Source organism: Pogona vitticeps, chromosome 4 (assembly GCF_051106095.1).
Source record: "Pogona vitticeps strain Pit_001003342236 chromosome 4, PviZW2.1, whole genome shotgun sequence".
NCBI lineage: Eukaryota > Metazoa > Chordata > Lepidosauria > Squamata > Agamidae > Pogona > Pogona vitticeps.
In genome coordinates, this window is record NC_135786.1 from 208657085 (window position 1) to 208674889 (window position 17805).

General features: G+C 43.5%; 1 long non-coding RNA gene across 2 annotated transcripts in view; it reads right to left on the reverse strand.

Moving 5' to 3' along the window:
* LOC144589267 (uncharacterized) overlaps positions 1 to 17805 on the reverse strand; it is a 40357-nt gene that overhangs the window by 16984 nt on the left and 5568 nt on the right. Inside the window, exon 2 of one of the 2 annotated variants that reach the window (XR_013545303.1) lies at positions 10304 to 10398. This is a non-coding gene — a long non-coding RNA (uncharacterized LOC144589267). Of the gene's footprint in view, positions 1 to 10303; positions 13566 to 17805 lie in introns of both variants that reach the window. The other variant, XR_013545302.1, reaches the window with a different exon arrangement.

Consider the following 17805-nt stretch of genomic DNA (forward strand, 5'->3'; position numbering starts at 1 on the left):
AGCCCTGTATGGCTGATCAACCCAAACCAGGTTGACACATACTAATTAAAAGTATATATGCTAATTAAAAGTATAAAAGTAGTAACAATTTAAAACTGGTGGTTTGTTTTGATCTGTTATTCGTCAAGGTTAACGGATCAACAGATACGAATATATGAATATTCTCTGATGAATCGTCGATTCCTCTGCACTTTAAACAGCTATAAGACTGGCCCCCGATGACCGAGAGACACCGAATTTGCAGGGAAGCTTCCTCAGATGATTTTCTACAACTCCTAAAAGTTTAGTGAACATTGGATCATGCCCCCTGAGTTATATAGTCACAAAGAGGACCTCCCTGCAGGTACTTAGAGACTCCAGAATCACAACAGAGCTTCCTATGTCTTTCCCCAACACACCTGCCTACTTTGGTGAAGATTGGGTATCGGACCTCCAAGTTATTCACCCACAAATTGGGTCCCCCCCAGGAGAGTTTACCACACAGCACAGAAGCCCATGGCATTGAGGGAGTTATATTTAGCCTCAGCAGAATGAGAGGTCCCTTTGGCAGAGGCATGCATGAGCCATTGAGTTTGTCTTCAGCTCAGCACAACATTACATTTGCCAGTGAAGTAGAGTTTGCCCTCAGGACGACTGGAGGCAAGGAGGTATTTGGCAGCACAGCAGGCTTTTTGGCTCTGTCGGGCACTGAGGAAGTTAGCAGCAGGAAAGCAGGCTTTTTTGGCCCCATCGGGCACTGAGGTAGTTCACAGCAGCAAAGTGGCGTGTCTTGCCCCATCAAGGCACTGAGGGAAAAGGCAACAGAGCAGACTCTGGTCTTCTTCAGCAACATCAGATTTGCCTGCAAAGGAAAGGTTTTTGCCCCCAGGAGGCAACTGAGGTTGCTTGCAACTTCCAAGAGCACCAGCAGCAGCATCAGATGAACAGGGTCGGTGCTACTAACAGCGGTCAATCCACGGGGCCGCAGAGCTGTCGGAAACAGAACAGCTTTGCAATCTGAAGCTGGGCGATGGGGCAATGGGGCCACGCCCAGACAAGCTTTGGGTGGGGCAGAGCAGACAGACCTTTTGGAATGTAGTCCAAGTGGAAGGAGCTGCAGGATTAGGAAATTGTTCAAATGGCCAACATCACTGACTTTTTACCCCCTCAGGCATTGAGGAAGTTCGCAGCCAGAAAGCAGGTGTTTTGGCCCCATCGGGGCACTGACTGGGGATCTTCGGATACCAGTAACTCCTCAGATTCCTCTAGGAAGAGGAGCAGCAGTTCTTTTGGCACCTCTGGAAGCTTTGGTTCCATGCCTACCTGCAAGGCCACTGAAGGAGGGACTGTGGCACTAGTTATCGTAGAGGTGGTCATGATGATGGTGCTGCTACCTAGCCTGCGTAGCTTCACAGCCTTCTTCCCCTTGGACTGCCCCTGAAAAAATCCCTTCATTTTCTACTGTCTGCCTCACAAACCAACAAATAATGCAATGGAGATTGAGGAAGGAAACTAATAGAGAGAGTGTGTATAAATTTTATTTTTAGAATGATGGTGGTTTAATTCTTTTACTAAAATGTGACCTGCCTGCCTAAACAAAGCTGTCCCCACTCAGTATAATTTAATTAGGAAATTTTTCCCCCAACCCACTGTGGCAGAGAAACCAAAAAAGTCCAAAAAGAAAAGCCCTGCCATCCACCCCCCAAATTCCCTGAGACACACAAGCCTCCCTACAATGATCTTTTGAAAACTGAATAATCATCCTTAGACACACACACACACACACACACACACACACACAGAGAGAGAGAGAGAGAGAGAGAGACAGACAGACAGACAGACAGACAGACATTTTAGTAGAAAAAGGAATGATGGAGCCAACCACCCAACAAATTCCCTGAGAGACACTTTTGAAAACTGAATGTAAAGGAAAAGAGATTCCACAGTCACACAACGACACTCCCCCCTGGACGATGCATACACACACACAAGCCTCCAGGGGAAAAAAGGTTGATTGATCTGAATTTAAAATGAAATTAAGCTCTTCCAAAGAAGTAGCCTAAGCTACCTGAAATCCCTCCCCAAATTCCCACTAAAGTTGATGATGATTGATGAATGATGATGAAAAAGAAAAATATAAGTCCTTGCTTTGCTGCCGCAAAAGCGAAACCACAAGAGCACTAGCAGGCCAGAGAAAAGCAACTGTTCTCACTCTGGAGAGCATGAACAGAAGTGGGGAATGGCTGGACAGTAAAAGCTTATATGAAGCGTCTGTAAAAGTAGATACACCTTTCAGCTGCGCTATTGGCTGCTGGACATGCCAATCCAGGATTTCTGTCCTGATTGGCCAGAGCTTCGAATTGGCGCCAGCAAGCTCAGAGAGCCCCCCCCAAAGGGGTAACGAATATAGACCAATATGAATGGACCGACGAATAAAACCGAGGAAATATTCATCAAGCCATATTCATCCTGATTTAAAATTTTACAAATGTGGATCAATGAATACATGACAAATCGGCTATATTCATCAGAAAAACAGATCTGTTTTTATATCCGTCCCCATCTCTAATTGTGACATTACCATGTGAACTTTGGGAAGCTGTATCTCTGCTGCAACAGAATGAATGCCTTCTGGATACAGTTGTTTGTATCAGCTAACCTGACTGAAACTGTGCAAAGCAGGATCATGTTTGCTGAAAGCCCTCGGGGACAAGGGGAAACCTGGAATAATTACATTTGGGAAAACAAGCACGCTGTTTACAAAAGCTTCCATACAGACACACAGCAATCTGAGAGATACACAGTGAATTCAAAGCCAGTATTCAGGTCATGAAGCTCAGATAATGGTTGCTTGAGTTTTACAGAGTAATTTCATGCCATCACAGAATGGAAACAAAATTAAAGATCTCTTTCCCAGAGATACGGACAATTTTTCTCAAAGAGATTACAGAAATGCTTGCTAGTTGCATCTTCTCTTCATCCAATTTTCCAGTTAAAAAATTGATTTTCAAAATGTAATGTTCGATGCTAGTGTACTTGATTAGTTCCAGTACATAAAGTGCAATGCTAAACATATTTCTTCAGAAGTAAACCTCACGGAGTGCAACAAAACTTGTTCCATCACAGCCTTAGGCTGTAAACACAGTTAGTCTAATGTGGAAGGAAGCCTACTGAATCCAGTGGAATTTTCTTCTGAGTAAACATGCAGGGGATTGCACTGTTAATGTGTGGGGGGAAAAAAACACCTTACATCATTTTCTAACAATGAAGCGTTTCCAAAATCTTAAAGATGTGTAGTTTCGTGTGAGTAACAGAGGAGAAAAGAATAACCAAGCAGGTATGTGAGTAAGATTTTGAACAAATTGTTGCAATGTTCAGAACTCACAAGTGTGAATGCCATCTTCAGGGCACCACCTTGGGGTATAAGAGGGGATAACAATGTTCCTTTCATGCAGAAATGTAATGACTAACATAATTACTTTGTCCTGAAATGAGTAACATTTACTTGTCATTTTTTCTGGTTTCCTTTTAGTCAGAAATCCCTTGGGGTGCATTTTGAGGGCACTTCTTCATGATGTAAAGCATTTTCTTACTTTTTAGATGGATTTACCTCCCTTCAAAAGGAACTAAAAAGGAACAGGTAAATGATGGATAAGAGGAATATTTAGATAACAAATAATGGCAAGGATCGATGACTAATAATAATGAGCAATGAGAATGATGAGCCCTTTTTGAAAAATAAATTCCCAAGCTTTGCAAATACCTGAGAATATATAGGAAAGCAGGTGAATACTGCCAATTTTTGTGCTTTCTTTATCTGGTCTGTTGCAGATGAATTTCTAAAATTTGAACTCCTAATTCCGATTTAGAAACATTTTCTCTAAACTTGTTAGGAAGGAAAGGTCTAAAGCCCTTTACAGATGATCATTCAATCAAGGAAGAATGGGTCTTGGCAGGTGAACAGCATTGTAGCATCAAAATCTAGCTGTGTTGTAGGTATGTCGGTTTTGCTATGTGAAACAACCCTACACGTGCGTATAATTCCATATGAACATAAGCAAAGACCCGCTCTGCCGGATCAGATCAAAAGTCTCTGTGATCCAGCATTTTGTTCCCCGAATAAGCCTAAACTATCTTTGGGAAGCCACTGTCCCAGCTAGCATGCTTCTTATAGTATTACAGGGATTATCTATACATATGATTTAAAAGCATGTGCAGTCTCTTTAGAAAAATATGCAACCAACAGATTAAATAAGGGATATTTTAGTGATTCTGAAGCATCTGCAAGGTGGAGTATAGAGCTGCTGCTCCCCCCACCCCAAAATGGATCCCTTGTAGTTGGCATCTGTAGGATTAAGAAGACAGGCAACAATTTGATTTGAAGAAAGGGGAAATGGAAGCTAATGCATGAAACTGAGTTCCTGGTGCCAGAAGGGAAGGGGAATAGTAGCTGAACTTCTCAATGAAGCATGAGTTCTGCCTGGGAAACTCCGAACGCCAAGGAGAACTCTGACTGAAGTAGCTGCCCCTGTATACAGTGGTGCCCCACATAGCGACGTTAATCCGTTCCAGGATTGTCGCTTTCCGGATTCGTCGCTATGCGGGGCGGGAACCCATAGGAACGCTTTAAACTCCTATGGGGGAAAAACTCACCGCTATGCGGGGAATCCTCCATCCGGCCACCATTTTCGCCACCCGGTAAGCGAGAGCAGGGCGCGAAAACGCCGCAGGCGGCCATTTTCTCAACCCGGTGGCCATTTTGGAACCGCCAATCAGCTGTTTGTAAAACATCACAATGCAAAGATTGGTAAGCAAAATGCTTACCGATCATCGCAATGCGATGTTTTCCCTATCTAAAACATTGCAATGCGATCGCATTAGCAATCGCAAAAAACGCATCGCTATGTGGATTGGTTGTTAAACGGTGTGCTCGTTAAGCAAGGCACCACTATATCTCCTTGTAGCCACTCCCCAAACCATGTTGAGAGCTTGGCAGAGCCTTCTGGCACAGTGGTTAAACTGCTGTACTGCAGCCAAAACTGTGCTCATGACCTGAGGTTCAATCCCAGGTAGCCGGCTCAAGGTTGACTCAGCCTTCTAGCCTTTCAGTAAAATGAGTACACAGCTTGCTGGGGATGTGTGCAATGTGTAGTCTGCATAATTAACTTGTAAACCGCCCAGAGAGTGCTTGAAGCATTATGGTGCAGTATATACGCAGCATGCTTTGCTTTGCTTTGAGGAGCAATAGGGCAATGAGAAAGCGTTGTATCATGATTTAGGCAGCCCTTTTGCAACCTAGAATATTTTTTCTTCTTTCACTCAGCTGACCTCACTAAACTCTACTGAAATATTATACACTGTTATGCTTCAGAGTTTGTGTGACTGGGGAAGGATGGCTGTTGTACGGGCTTTGAGTGGATAGGTCACACACAGCTGGAATCATGGCTCTTTGCATTCCCTCTCATGAGATTTATGACTAAAAGCAAACAATTTAAAAAAAAGAGAGACCCATCTGGAAACATACAGATAATATCACAAACCTGATGACAGAGTGGGTTGGAATGCTCCTTAATGGCGCACTGCAGGTCAGCCTGTACCTGTTGCTCTTTATTCACAAGCAGAAGAACTTGAGGGGGCTTCTGCACATCCCTAATGCCTTATATAATACTGTACATGCAAGCATTCACTGCACATGATGAATGGTAGGCTGAGGACAGAATGAGCTGCTGAAATATTCCAGCATCCTCATTCTTCTTCTGCATAATTAATTTCTGAAAATGGCTGTGGTACTTAAGGGTAAGGGAAAACACTTCACAAATGTGCAGGGTTTTTTTTTTCTAGCCCTTACATTGTTTCACATGCTCCCAGAGCTGGTCTATGGCATTGTCCCTGACTGACCTTCAGGCTGATGATCTTTTTGTCCTTTTCAGTACTTCGTTTGTTCTGCTTGAGCTGACCTGAATAAAATACAGCAAGCCAGGGATAACCTCACCAGGAAATCATTTCTCATTAGGCATAATGAACATGCAGTCATTAATCTTTAATTGCAGGGTAATCTAGACATCAGATTTTTAATTATGCTTAATTGTTCTTTCAAATGCAATAGTTTTGCTTCCTACCAAGAGCATATCTTGGGAAAGTTGCTTTAAAAAATACAAAGTTACTTAAAAAAATAAAATATTGGGCAATTCTGGGATCTTTTGTTGCAACAAAGGCTTTTACCTTATATGGAGTGAGAAATGCCTCAAGTTCAAGCTGGATTTTGAAAAGGAAGAGGCACTCAAGATCATGTTCCAAATATTCCCTGGTTACTGGAGTGCACCAAAGAGTTTCAGAAGATGTCTGTTCTTCATAGACTACAGCAGAGCTGTTGACCGTGTGGATGAGAAACTATGGGTTGTGCCTCAGCATTTGATTGTATTGTGAACAAGAAGGACAGAATGTGGAGAGATAGAATGGTTTCCTAGAAACAAAGGTGTCAGACAAGAGTGCATTTGTTCAGGAAACCACATTTCCACATTCTTTTACCATTGCCATTCCCCTGTAAGTTTCCATGGCCCAGCAGAGGCTTGAACCCAAGTCTCCTAGGTCATTAGTCCAACTATGTTCTAGTGGGGATTTGAGGGAAGGATTTCTCAGTGACCACACCTGGACTCTGGAGCTTCTTGCTAAGACAGGCTTCTTTCTGTTTCCTGCGTTTCCTTTTGTTTTATTTTAAGCTGCTTTTGATTCATACTGTTCTGTAAGCCCCCTTGGGTGCCAATTCTGGGGGAAATGGAACATATTAATGTAATGCAGTGGTGTCGAACTGTGGCCCTCCAGATGTTCTTGGCCTTCAACTCCCAGAAATCCTGGCCAGCAGAGGTGGTGGTGAAGGCTTCTGGGAGTTGAAGGCCAAGAACATCTGGAGGGCCACAGTTCGACACCACTGATGTAATGTAAAGTAATGAATGAATGAATATAAATAAATGAATAAATATATATACCACCCTTGTACTTGTAGGCTACAAACTGGTTTTAAAAGTATGACAGAAAGGAGATACCAAGCCTGTGTTGGTTCACATGTTGATGCCGCTCTCTGGGTGGTTATTGGTAATCTCTCTCAACTGGCTCTTCTCCCAGTGATAGCTGCTACTATAGCAGGTATAATGTAATAGCTAAATAGGAAATGTTGGCAAAAAAACAAATTATGCTCTTCGCCTGTGTTTTGTTCTATGGCCGACAGATGGCAGCAAACTTACACTAATGTGAACTGTAACACTGTCCCTCTCCTTGACACCATTAAGTTATTGTCAGGCTTGAGACAAAATTAAAATAATACAGACCTTAGATATCCAATAAATAGAAAAGAATAAAATAAAAATAATTTAGTGCAAACCAGAAGAAGTGCTTTCAGCAGCTAGACAGTGCAGAAGGCACTCTTCCTCCTGCCTTCTTTCCCTTTTTAAATGTGGACAAATCATAAAAGGAAAGAAAGAAAAAGACGGGGGGGGGAAGGGAGAAGTCAAAGAAAATGAATTGACCATAAAATAACATTAAAAGTATATACCACAAGAATTGCTTCACTGAGCTGGCCTGTGTATATACAGAGTACACTGCCCGATACATCTAGTTGTCCATTCTGTTCCCAGAAGTAGTTAGTGAGGTGCCTCAGAAAACACAAAACAGATTATGAAGGTGTTGGATATTCCTTGTGTTGTGTTAACTAGGGCAACAAACTTTTTTTTAAAAACTGTTCTTCTAGCCACAAATTTCCCCACATCTCTATTGCTGCTTATCCATAAGATAAAGGACTGAGTAAAAAAGCTGGTACTTGAAACTCTGTACATATGGAGTGTGAAGTAGGATTTTCCAGAACTGTAACAGCTGTCAATCAAACTGTTTAAAGATTAATTGCACAACGCTAGAACACCTACAAAAAACTCCAAGGTAAATCAAAGTATCTACTGTACATTAATTGCACTAATAGCACTATATAAATTAACTGCAAAAGTTTCAGCTGCATCCAAAGTGCCAGAAACAATTTCTGGAGAGAGGTACTGAGAAAAAGTTATTTTGCCAGGTTGACTGTGAGCCACCATGTAGTATCAAAGCACAACTGCATGATAATCAAACAAAAGGTTTGTTTTCTTTTCTAGCTTAATCCTACTTCAGTTTTATTTACCGAAGGATTAAGAGCAAATGATCCTGCCCATGTTTGCCTCTCAGTTTGGTATAGCTTACCCATCTTGACTGGAATAGTAAAATCATGAACTAGCTGTGAAAAATAAATGGAGTTTATTGCCAGAGGATCAGCCGTGTTAGTCTTCTGAAGCAAAAACAATTTAAAAGCACTTTGTAGACTAGAGGCCATTTCATCAGATGTATGAAGTGAGTTGGCAGGCATATATAGGCACAGATGGGTATAAAGAAAACAAACCAAAAAATGGAACCAAATGTCATTGAAAAGCAAAAAGCACAGTCTGCAATAAGGTCTTCACAGAATAGTAACAGCTCGCTTTTTGCACTTAATGACATTTGACCTCATTGTGCTCAGAGCTCCATATTTCTAAGAACTCACATTTCTTGCCTTTTGGATTGTTAACATTTACTTTGTTGCTCTTACACTTTTTGGGGATCATCTGACCCGGATAGCTTAAAACAGCAGCAAGAGCCAGTATATTGTACTGAGGCTGAGGACAGCTCACATTCCATGGTGTATTCCACCTACTTTTTAGCTTTGTAAAAATGACAAAGCCAGTGCTTGAATGCTGTTTGCGCAAGACCTTGTAAAACCCGACTGCATGAGCCATTGCTTAAACTGCTCCAAAAGATGTTGGACAGTTCATTAGACTTTATTCAGCAAAGTGTGGCTTGTTGTTGTACTCCTGGCAGTGTAAAGCATCCAGTGGTCAATGCCAATATTTGTAATTTTACAGTGTGAGAAAACAAGACCCTGGCTGCAACTACACCCCTGAAAATAAAAACGGGGGGACATAAAGCAACTTTTGATGCTTCACATTATGCAAGCCTTACTGCAGTTTAAAATGGTGCCCAATATGCACTGTTTTAAGCCTCTGCAGGACTTCTTCTGTCATTAGCTGGGATTGCTTGGTGGGCAGCTGGATGGTGGGAGTGCATCTTTGATACTCGGGGAGACACACCTCACCCCACCCACCACTGCTGCCGCCAATACACTTCTCAGTGGCTGCCACTGCCATCCACACATTAAAACAAACATGCATTTCAGTAAAAAGATCACTGTGGGTTATCTGAAAATGTGGGGTTCTTGCCTCATGGGAAAAGGCAATAATTCTGAGAACAGTTGAAGGCAATATAAAAAGAGGAAGACCAAAGGAGCGATAGATTGATTCAATAAAGGAAGTTATGCCCTTGAGCTTGGGCTGAACAAGACAGTTTAACAACAGAACTTTTTGGAAGCAATTAAAATATAGGGTCAGCATAAATCACTGTTATGTGATGTCATATAACAACAAAACCTCACATTGGGTATCACCTGAAATTTATCACACCAGAGCGCCATCTCACAGCTGTAATGCTGTTGTATGAGCAACAGCTGAAAACAGGTGTAAGTTCTGCTCTTATTATCTTGTTCTGGAGAACAATGCCATAATCTTTCCACAGTGGGCAACATAACCTCTAATTTTCAGTCCCGCTGTGCATAGGAAAACCCTAGTGTTAATCATTTGCCATTCATTGCACATAAGGAATTCAAGAAAGGCTTATGAGTTTTAAACATCCTTCTCTTTAATTCTGAAGGCATTTAAAGAACAAAACACTTCAAATGAGTCCTCTTCTAAATGATGGACGAGCACACTTAAAATGTACTCCTTGGGTGGTACCAAGATTGGTAATAATGCTATTAAAAGGAATCAGTGTAACAGAATGAACAGGGAGGTCTTATTGCAGCCATGCTCTATTTAGGGGGGATTGCAGTAAGTAACGAACATGCAGGGCAAAATGGGGCAGATCTTCTCCATTTATTAGCTACAAAGTTTATTTCTGACAATACAGCTGCCTCGAGTGTGTGTAGGGATTTGTACCACAGCTGCTGCTGAACAGAATCAGGGTGTCCCTGCCAGCCACTGCCAACTGTGGCATACGGCTGCTGGGATTTCCCTCCCTCCCTCCGTCCCTCCCAGCATACGCAGCTCTCTGTGCTGAACATGCATTTAAATACTGATTTGATGCTCACTGCTGTGCAAGGCAGAACCATTCATCATGGACTTGAGCAGCTCGCCGTTTCAATAGCTGCCTCAGTTGTGGCTTTAAAACATTTTGACTGTGCAGTGCGTGTTCATGAGCGACTAATTTTAATACATACCATAGAGAATCAGGCTAACCCTTTCTTCTCTGTGCTGCTGCACTCTTCATTCAGCATGATTCTGTCTCCATTTCTGAACATTCTTCCCCACAGATCTGTAAGTTAGGCATATATTGTTGCATTTCTTTGAAGGCAAGACCAGAGCAGACGTCTTTTTCCTCTGCCAGCCTTCAGCCTTCTCAGACATTTTGCAGCACAAGGGAGAACGTCTGTGCTCTCTCTCCAACATATGCATTTGATTTCAACGCTATGCCTCTTGACTATTTTGCTCCATGACCTGTGTTCTCAGAATATGCGGACAGACTTCGTCACACTTCTCTCAAAATATTCTTTTGTATGATGAGAGTGCTTACATTGTCACATTGATATCTAAACAACATTAGTTTTAAAACATGTGGTTTTCAGGAATATGTCTGTGGTGAAGCAGTTTGGAAGGCCCTTTACATCCTCTATAGAAGTAGATTACATTTTACAGTAGTTACATTTTAGAAGAAACAGCGCAGAGCATTCCCACAAAAAATGGAATGTGTGTTGGAGGACCCCTCACATTTATTTATTTAGTACAGTGCTAAATAAATTTTCAAAAATTGCACATCTCCTTGAATTTAATGAATGCAGCATTCCTAATCCTGCACCTCATTGTCCAAATCACTTAAAAACCTGCCTATAAAGGAAGGTCTACTCGCTTCCTTTACAAGCAGGTAAAGAGAGGGGACTGATCAGGTTTCTCAGGGGAGTACATTTCACAGTCTAGGAGCAACCACTGCAAAGGCCTTTTCTTGCATGTAAGTGTGCTGGGGGAACGGACTGAGGGAAGGGCCTTGGCAGAATCCCTTTAAAATTTTGCAAGTTGCCAGGCCACATTTTACTGACTTGAATTCAGGGCTTGCAAATGTTCCCACACAACTCCCAGTGCCCATGGTGGTTGGGAGATTCTGAGCGGTACAGGCAATTAAAAGTAGATATTCCAAGCTTTCCCCAAGTAAAAAAACGAGAATGTTTAACTCCTTGGCCTGGTTAGTGATTACTGACTGAAAGTTATTTTCGTAACAGCGTCTCAGCATACGGTAGCTATAAGAAAATGTTAGCTTACACCGGGCAGTAACAATAGGAATCTAATTTGTGGTTATCATTGTTACTGTTACTAGTATACATGTTATCTGTATTGATCTGTTCTTTATTTTCATTCCCACTGTCTTTTCAAAGCCCAGTGCAATGGGTTTGTGGCACCTGAAAATAAGAAAACTGAACAGCATGCACAGGCCTTGAGGGTGGTCATGCACTGACACATCTGCAGGGGGCGCTGCTGGACTGAGAGCAGTTACCAGTACCAGGTTTAGTCATGCAAAATGGAAGCATGATTAACATACTCATCCCCCCCCCCCAACTCTGCCATGTCTATTTGGTACTGCTTGCCATGTTAGAGCGGAATCCTAACTAGCCAAGACAGCTGAAGGCCAACGTAGGTGAGATTAAGTCAGCTGAAATTATTCTGAATCTCTCCGCTCCTCCCAGGCTAGGCTAAACTGAAATTATTTGAAGGCTACTTCCCCTCTTGGCCTAGCTTTGTGTCACTGTAGAACTGTGTCCCTGGGCTGAAAAAGGTTTGTTTGGAAAGGAGGCTCTTCTCTTGTTTCAACTCCCCTATTTCCAGGGATGGCGGGAACTCTTCTCCTGTTAAGTCTTAGTTTGTGGGAAAGTCCTGCCGAGAGAAAGGGTTGTGCCAGTGCAAGGGCATTCCTCTTGGCATAAGGGGCTTCTGCCAGTGGAAGAAACTACTAATCCTAATCTCTTACAGCCAATGCACCCTTGAGTTATTTGTTCCTTTAATAAACCACGATGAAGGACAACTGGAAGTGAAATTACCCACACACCAGTTATTCTCAAGGCTTCTGGACCAGGCCAGGGCTGTATAATAGCCTCTTACCATAGCAACCAAAGTGTGATTACAAGAGATGGAACAGAATCGCAAAGGCTGATATACTCCATAACAGAGCAGGCTGTTCTGCAAGGAAGACCTTGCACACAGTGCCCTTCTGATGGTTCAGTTGCCGCAGCTTTTCTGCTGAAGCCTGAAAAGCTACAATGGGTTGGGACTGAGATGGGAGCCGAAACAATAGTGCAGATTCTGCAATATGTGTGTGGGCACTTGAAACACTGAAGGCTAGAGACCAACATGTAATCTTTTGTGCCTGTAAATTGCCTGACAACAGTGCTGTCTTGGAACAAGAATTACCTGGGAATGAAAGAAAATCCATCAGATGAGGTGAGACCCTGATAAAAAGGAGCATGTCCTTCAAGAACGAGGATTGCAGTATTTATTATTGTAGGCATGATGGTTTTGTTCATGATGAAAAGCTTTGGAATGGTTTCTTGACTATGAAATGGCTGTCAAGGAGCCAAAGGAAATACAGAAATAAAATAAATCTTAGCTTACTGAGAGTCAATATGTGGGCTGTGTGTAGGAGGAGTAAAATCAATATGGATCTGATAATGCATGGTGGGTGTTCCAAGGGACCAAATTAACTTGAAAGGAGCACATAGTAGCCAGCCAGTATCTTGACTACTGTGCATAAAGTACGGTATTTGTTATTATATTGTTATGATTCCATGTTGATTCCAGCTTACATTTCTGGGGTTTCCTAAGTACAGAGTACTCAGAAGTGGTTTACCACTCCTTCCTTCTGGGGGTACCCTCACACTCTATTGTTGTTGTTTAGTCATTTAGTTGTGTCCAACTCTTCATGACCCCATGGACCAGAGCACCCCAGGCCCTCCTGTCTTCCACTGCCTCCCGGAGTTGGGTCAAATTCATGTTGGTAGCTTCGATGACACCGCCCAGCCATCTCGTCTTCTGTCATCCCCTTCTCCTCCTGCCTTCACACTTTCCTAACATCAGCATCTTTTCCAGGGAGTCTTCTCTTCTCATGACACTGTATAGTTTCCCCCAAACCCACAGAGGTTGGCTCTTTACATACTGGGCTCAGGGAGGAATTAAACTCCCGACCTTGGGCTCCACAGCCAGGTGTTCCAACTCACTGAGCTATCTGGCCAGTTTACTTGTAGCTTAAGCAACATGCAATGACGTGCTCCTATACTAAATGTGACTTTGAAACTCACTCCTATTCTTTGCTCAGCTGACAGGAGAATGATACCAGAGTAGGCTTATTGGTGGCGGTTCCCATATAGCTCCTTTGGAACTCTCAGAATGACGCCAGGAGGAGGAACTGGTAAACCAGTTCTGATAGCTTTATACCTAGACCTTGGAAAGAGCTGCCATATGTCAGAACTGAGTTGAAAGTGCACAATAGTAATAATCATTCCAAAGCAGTGGTTAGGGAACAAGGGTAAATTACCCCAAAAGGGGTAAAAATGAAAATCCTGGGGGTAATGAGGATGTGACCCTAACTCCCTTCCCTCCTCCTCCTCCTCTTCTGCCCGGGGGGGGGGGTTCCTGGCTGCCTGATCACCCCCTTCCAGCCCCCTTCTCCGGCCCGGCTGCAACTGAGCCACAGCAGATGGTGGCCGGCAACGGGCCCCAGTCGGCGGTGTACGGCAGCTGAGGCGGAAGCGGCAGCGCCAGCCATGGCAGAGGGCAAGGCCAGGGCGAGTGGCCAAGGGGCCCAGCCAGGAGGAGCCTCCCCTTCCAGTGCCTGGAGAGGTCGATCGCCGTGGAGGGGGGCCAACCCATGCCCTGTCCCCGTTCCCAGAGGTGCCCGTTGGGTGGCAGCGGCGCTCGCCCGGCTGTGCTGCTTCCTTCGGTGGCACCTCTGCACTGGCCAGTCAGGCCTGGCGGAGCCTCTCGCCCTCCATGTGGCAGCTGTTGCGGCGCTTTGACAGCGAGGCCCGTGGGAGCCCTGACGCTGAGGCCCGACGCGGCCACTCCCCCGGCGAGCAGCCACCGGTGCCAGAGCGGGAGGCGGAATTGGGCACCCCCGGTGGGTGAGTGACTTGCTCCTCTTCGATGGCCACCCAGGAGCCACCTGCCGGCAGAGAAAGGGAGCTGCCCTTGCGGGGCCAAGGACTGAGTGCGGTCCCACCAGGCAGCGGTGGTTCGGGCATGAGCAGCAAGGCTTCGGTGGTGGCGCTCGATTGGCCACACGTGACTGAGATCCTTCCTTTCAAATGAAGGGGGTAATGTCGGTGTATATAAATTTTTTAGGGGGTAAAAGGTAAAAAAGTTCCCTGACCCGTTCCAAAGGATGCTAGATTGGCTTCCTTCCTTGTTGTGTTTCTCAGGGGCAAGCACAATCATTTTTATTCAAGCAGCCTTTTGGCAACTAGTAGCCCATCAAGGAAGGGGCTTTTAACTGGGGAGAAGACTTTATTTTGAATGTGCTTTTAAACTGCATTTAATTCTGTTGTTTCCATCATATAATCTGCTTCATTGTGTCTTAATATTGTAACTAATTGTATTTTTTTTTTAGTTCTGTTTTTTATTCATATTATGGGCTGAGCTGGGCGGAGTACTGAGAAAAAACGTGTGATGCACTTCTTACCTCAACAGTAACAATCTAGCTCACATTACCTTTCTTTTATTAAAGCTACTTACAATGCAGGATGGGCCCTCTGGCCGTACTGTGTCCCTGAATGTTTAGTAACATGACAAAAAGATGCTATCAAACCCCAAGAATGTTCATTGGCAAAGGCAAAGCCTTTGGGTCTAGAATGTAAGGGAGTACAAGGGAAAAGGACAAAGCAAATCCTCATGGCTATTCACGCTCCTAAAACTTTGAATGAAACCATTGCCTGGAGGTAACTACTTCCTGTCCCCAGGCAATTTTCTTAACACAATGCATATTACTGTATTTGGAAGATACTTTTAAAACCAGCTGCCCATTTGCACCATTTTAGGCGTATACACTGCACTAAGGTGCACAAGATCCAGTTTACTTATTTAAATAGAATTTGCCTAGGATCTCCATGCAAAAGACAGTTAAATGATGCGATTAATGCCATAACTGTGGCTGATGATTCTTTGCCTTAATAACTGCAAGCTACAGTCTTTGACGATGTTCCAGAGTTTTTACATTTTATATTAGTTTGGTAGTTTCTTGAATGTAAGGAATGATCACAGGATAACTTATCCCAATAATGTTTATAATCCGAGTTTATAATACAGTATATAGGGAAGTATCCAATGGTACTCTAGTAGCTTTATGTTGGATTTGGCCCAGATTTAAAGAATAATAATGTGTGCAAAGTATCTAAAATAAAATACACTACAGTGCACAATATAGTATGTGAGACATACTGATGCCTCAAACTCCTACAAAAGGGAGGGTGTTTCATCCTCCAGTGGCAGGATGAGGTGTCACCTTTCTGCATCAGAATCAAGTCACCAGGGATGAGCACAAACAGGAGGAGCATGTTTCACTTAGGCTTCCAAGCCAATCCTAAACACACCTTAGGAACACAGGAATCTGCTTGACTTAACTCAGACCATTGGTCTATCTAGCCCAGCACAGTCAGTGTTGACTGCCAGCAGCTTTTGGGGTTTTCAGGGATGAGGCTTTCCCTGACCTTTTTGGAGGCTGGCTCTTCTCATACAGGGCCCAGTGGTATGAGATTCCCTGTCCAAGTACTAACTAGGTCTTATCGGGTATGCTCCTAGCTGGAAGCACATCTCATTAAATCATGATAAAGAAATTATGACCTACCTAATTGTGTTTTTAGGCCAGTCACAGAGTATGAGCTGTTCCAAGTTGCTTTTCAGCTTGTTTTACAAAGCACAGTGTGGCCTCCCTTCATGTTTGTATGCTGTTTGTCCACAGCCTGGCTATCTGGTTTCGCCAAGATACCAATTTTACTCTTTTTTGTCTATAACGGACAGCAGATTCTGCCTGTTGGAAACTAAATTTATATATAATTATTACAATTAAAAGTACCGTAGTAACTGTAATAAAAGTAACAATATACATTTATTTGCTTGATTTCTATCCTGCTTCTCCCAAAAGGGGACCCAAGTGTGACAAACCCAGACCTACTGGGATCTGCCACACAGTTACACTAAGCTGCCACCAACCATTCCCTATAAAAAGTCACACAGACCAGGGATGGATTTTTAAACAATAAAAGAATTAGGTTTATTTTAAATACAAACAGGGTAAATAAAACAATCAGGTGAATAAAATAAAGTAACGTGGCTTATTCTCACACACACAAGCATACAGTTTGGTTCACCTAGAACCTTTAACTTAAAGCACAGACCCTGAACCCATCAGTTCTGGCTAACCCACAGACCCCTGAACCTTTCAGGTTGGTACTCTGACACACAGTAGTACCCTGTCAGACACCCAGACTCCCACAACAGCTTCTTCTTCCCCAGCTGCTGCTTCGTCCCAACCCAGTGTCTCACAGTCTGTCTCAGCATCATCTCTTCACCACACAGGCATCACATATTTATACAGTACAGCCCCTCCTCCTGATGTCCCGCCTTCCACTCCCCATAGGATGGAACTTTCCCTCCAAACCCATGACAGACAGGTAACATCAGTGCTGTTATGTAACACCTCCCCTCTTTAAAAGTTGTTTTGTAGGGGGAAAGCTAAAAGTGCTTTTCACCAAAAAACAACCTGTATAAAATACACAACAACAGTAATACATACCAAATAATACTTACATATACTTACACTCCAAGTTAAACATAGCAAATAGGCATTTCAAACATTTACCATATGCATTACATCAATTTTACCTTTATTAATACAAACCAATTTAAAACCAGGTACATTTTAACTTTTTGTCTTCATTATATACATATAGTCCATGTTCTTTCGCCGTCTTCAGTCTTCAGGTCTTCTTGATAAGGCGTCAGCAACACAGTTCACTGACCCTCTGACCACCTTCACTTCAAAGTCATAGTCCTGTAAGTTCAAAGCCCACCTCATAAGTTTGCTATGGTGGCTTTTCATTGTCTTTAACCATTGCAATGGTGAATGGTCAGTACACAGAATAAAATGTCTTCCCCAGATGTAAGGCTTGGCCTTCTGGATCGCGTAGACTATGGCCAAACACTCCTTCTCCACGGTTGCCAAATGTCTCTCACCTTTTTGAAGTTTCCTACTCAGGTAGGACACCGGATGTTGGTCACCATTCTCATCCTCCTGGCACAGAACTGCTCCTACCCCGCTGTTAGACGCGTCGGTGTAGATGATAAACTCCCGGTCGAAGTCTGGAGCACGCAGGACAGGATAGTTGATTAACGCCTCCTTCAACCTCTGGAACGCCGCCTCACAGTCGCTGGTCCACGGGATGCGGTCATCAGCCCTCTTCCTCGTCAGATCGGTCAGCGGAGCCGCAATCTCGCTAAACCTCGGGATGAACTTTCTGTAGTAGCCCACCAACCCAAGAAATGATTTGACCTTTTTCTTGGTGTTGGGTCTAGGCCAATCACGAACAGCTTCTATTTTGGCCTCCAGGGGTTTTATCATTCCTCCCCCTACCATGTGACCCAAGTATTTTATTTCTGGGCTACCCAGCTGACACTTGCTGGCCTTTAC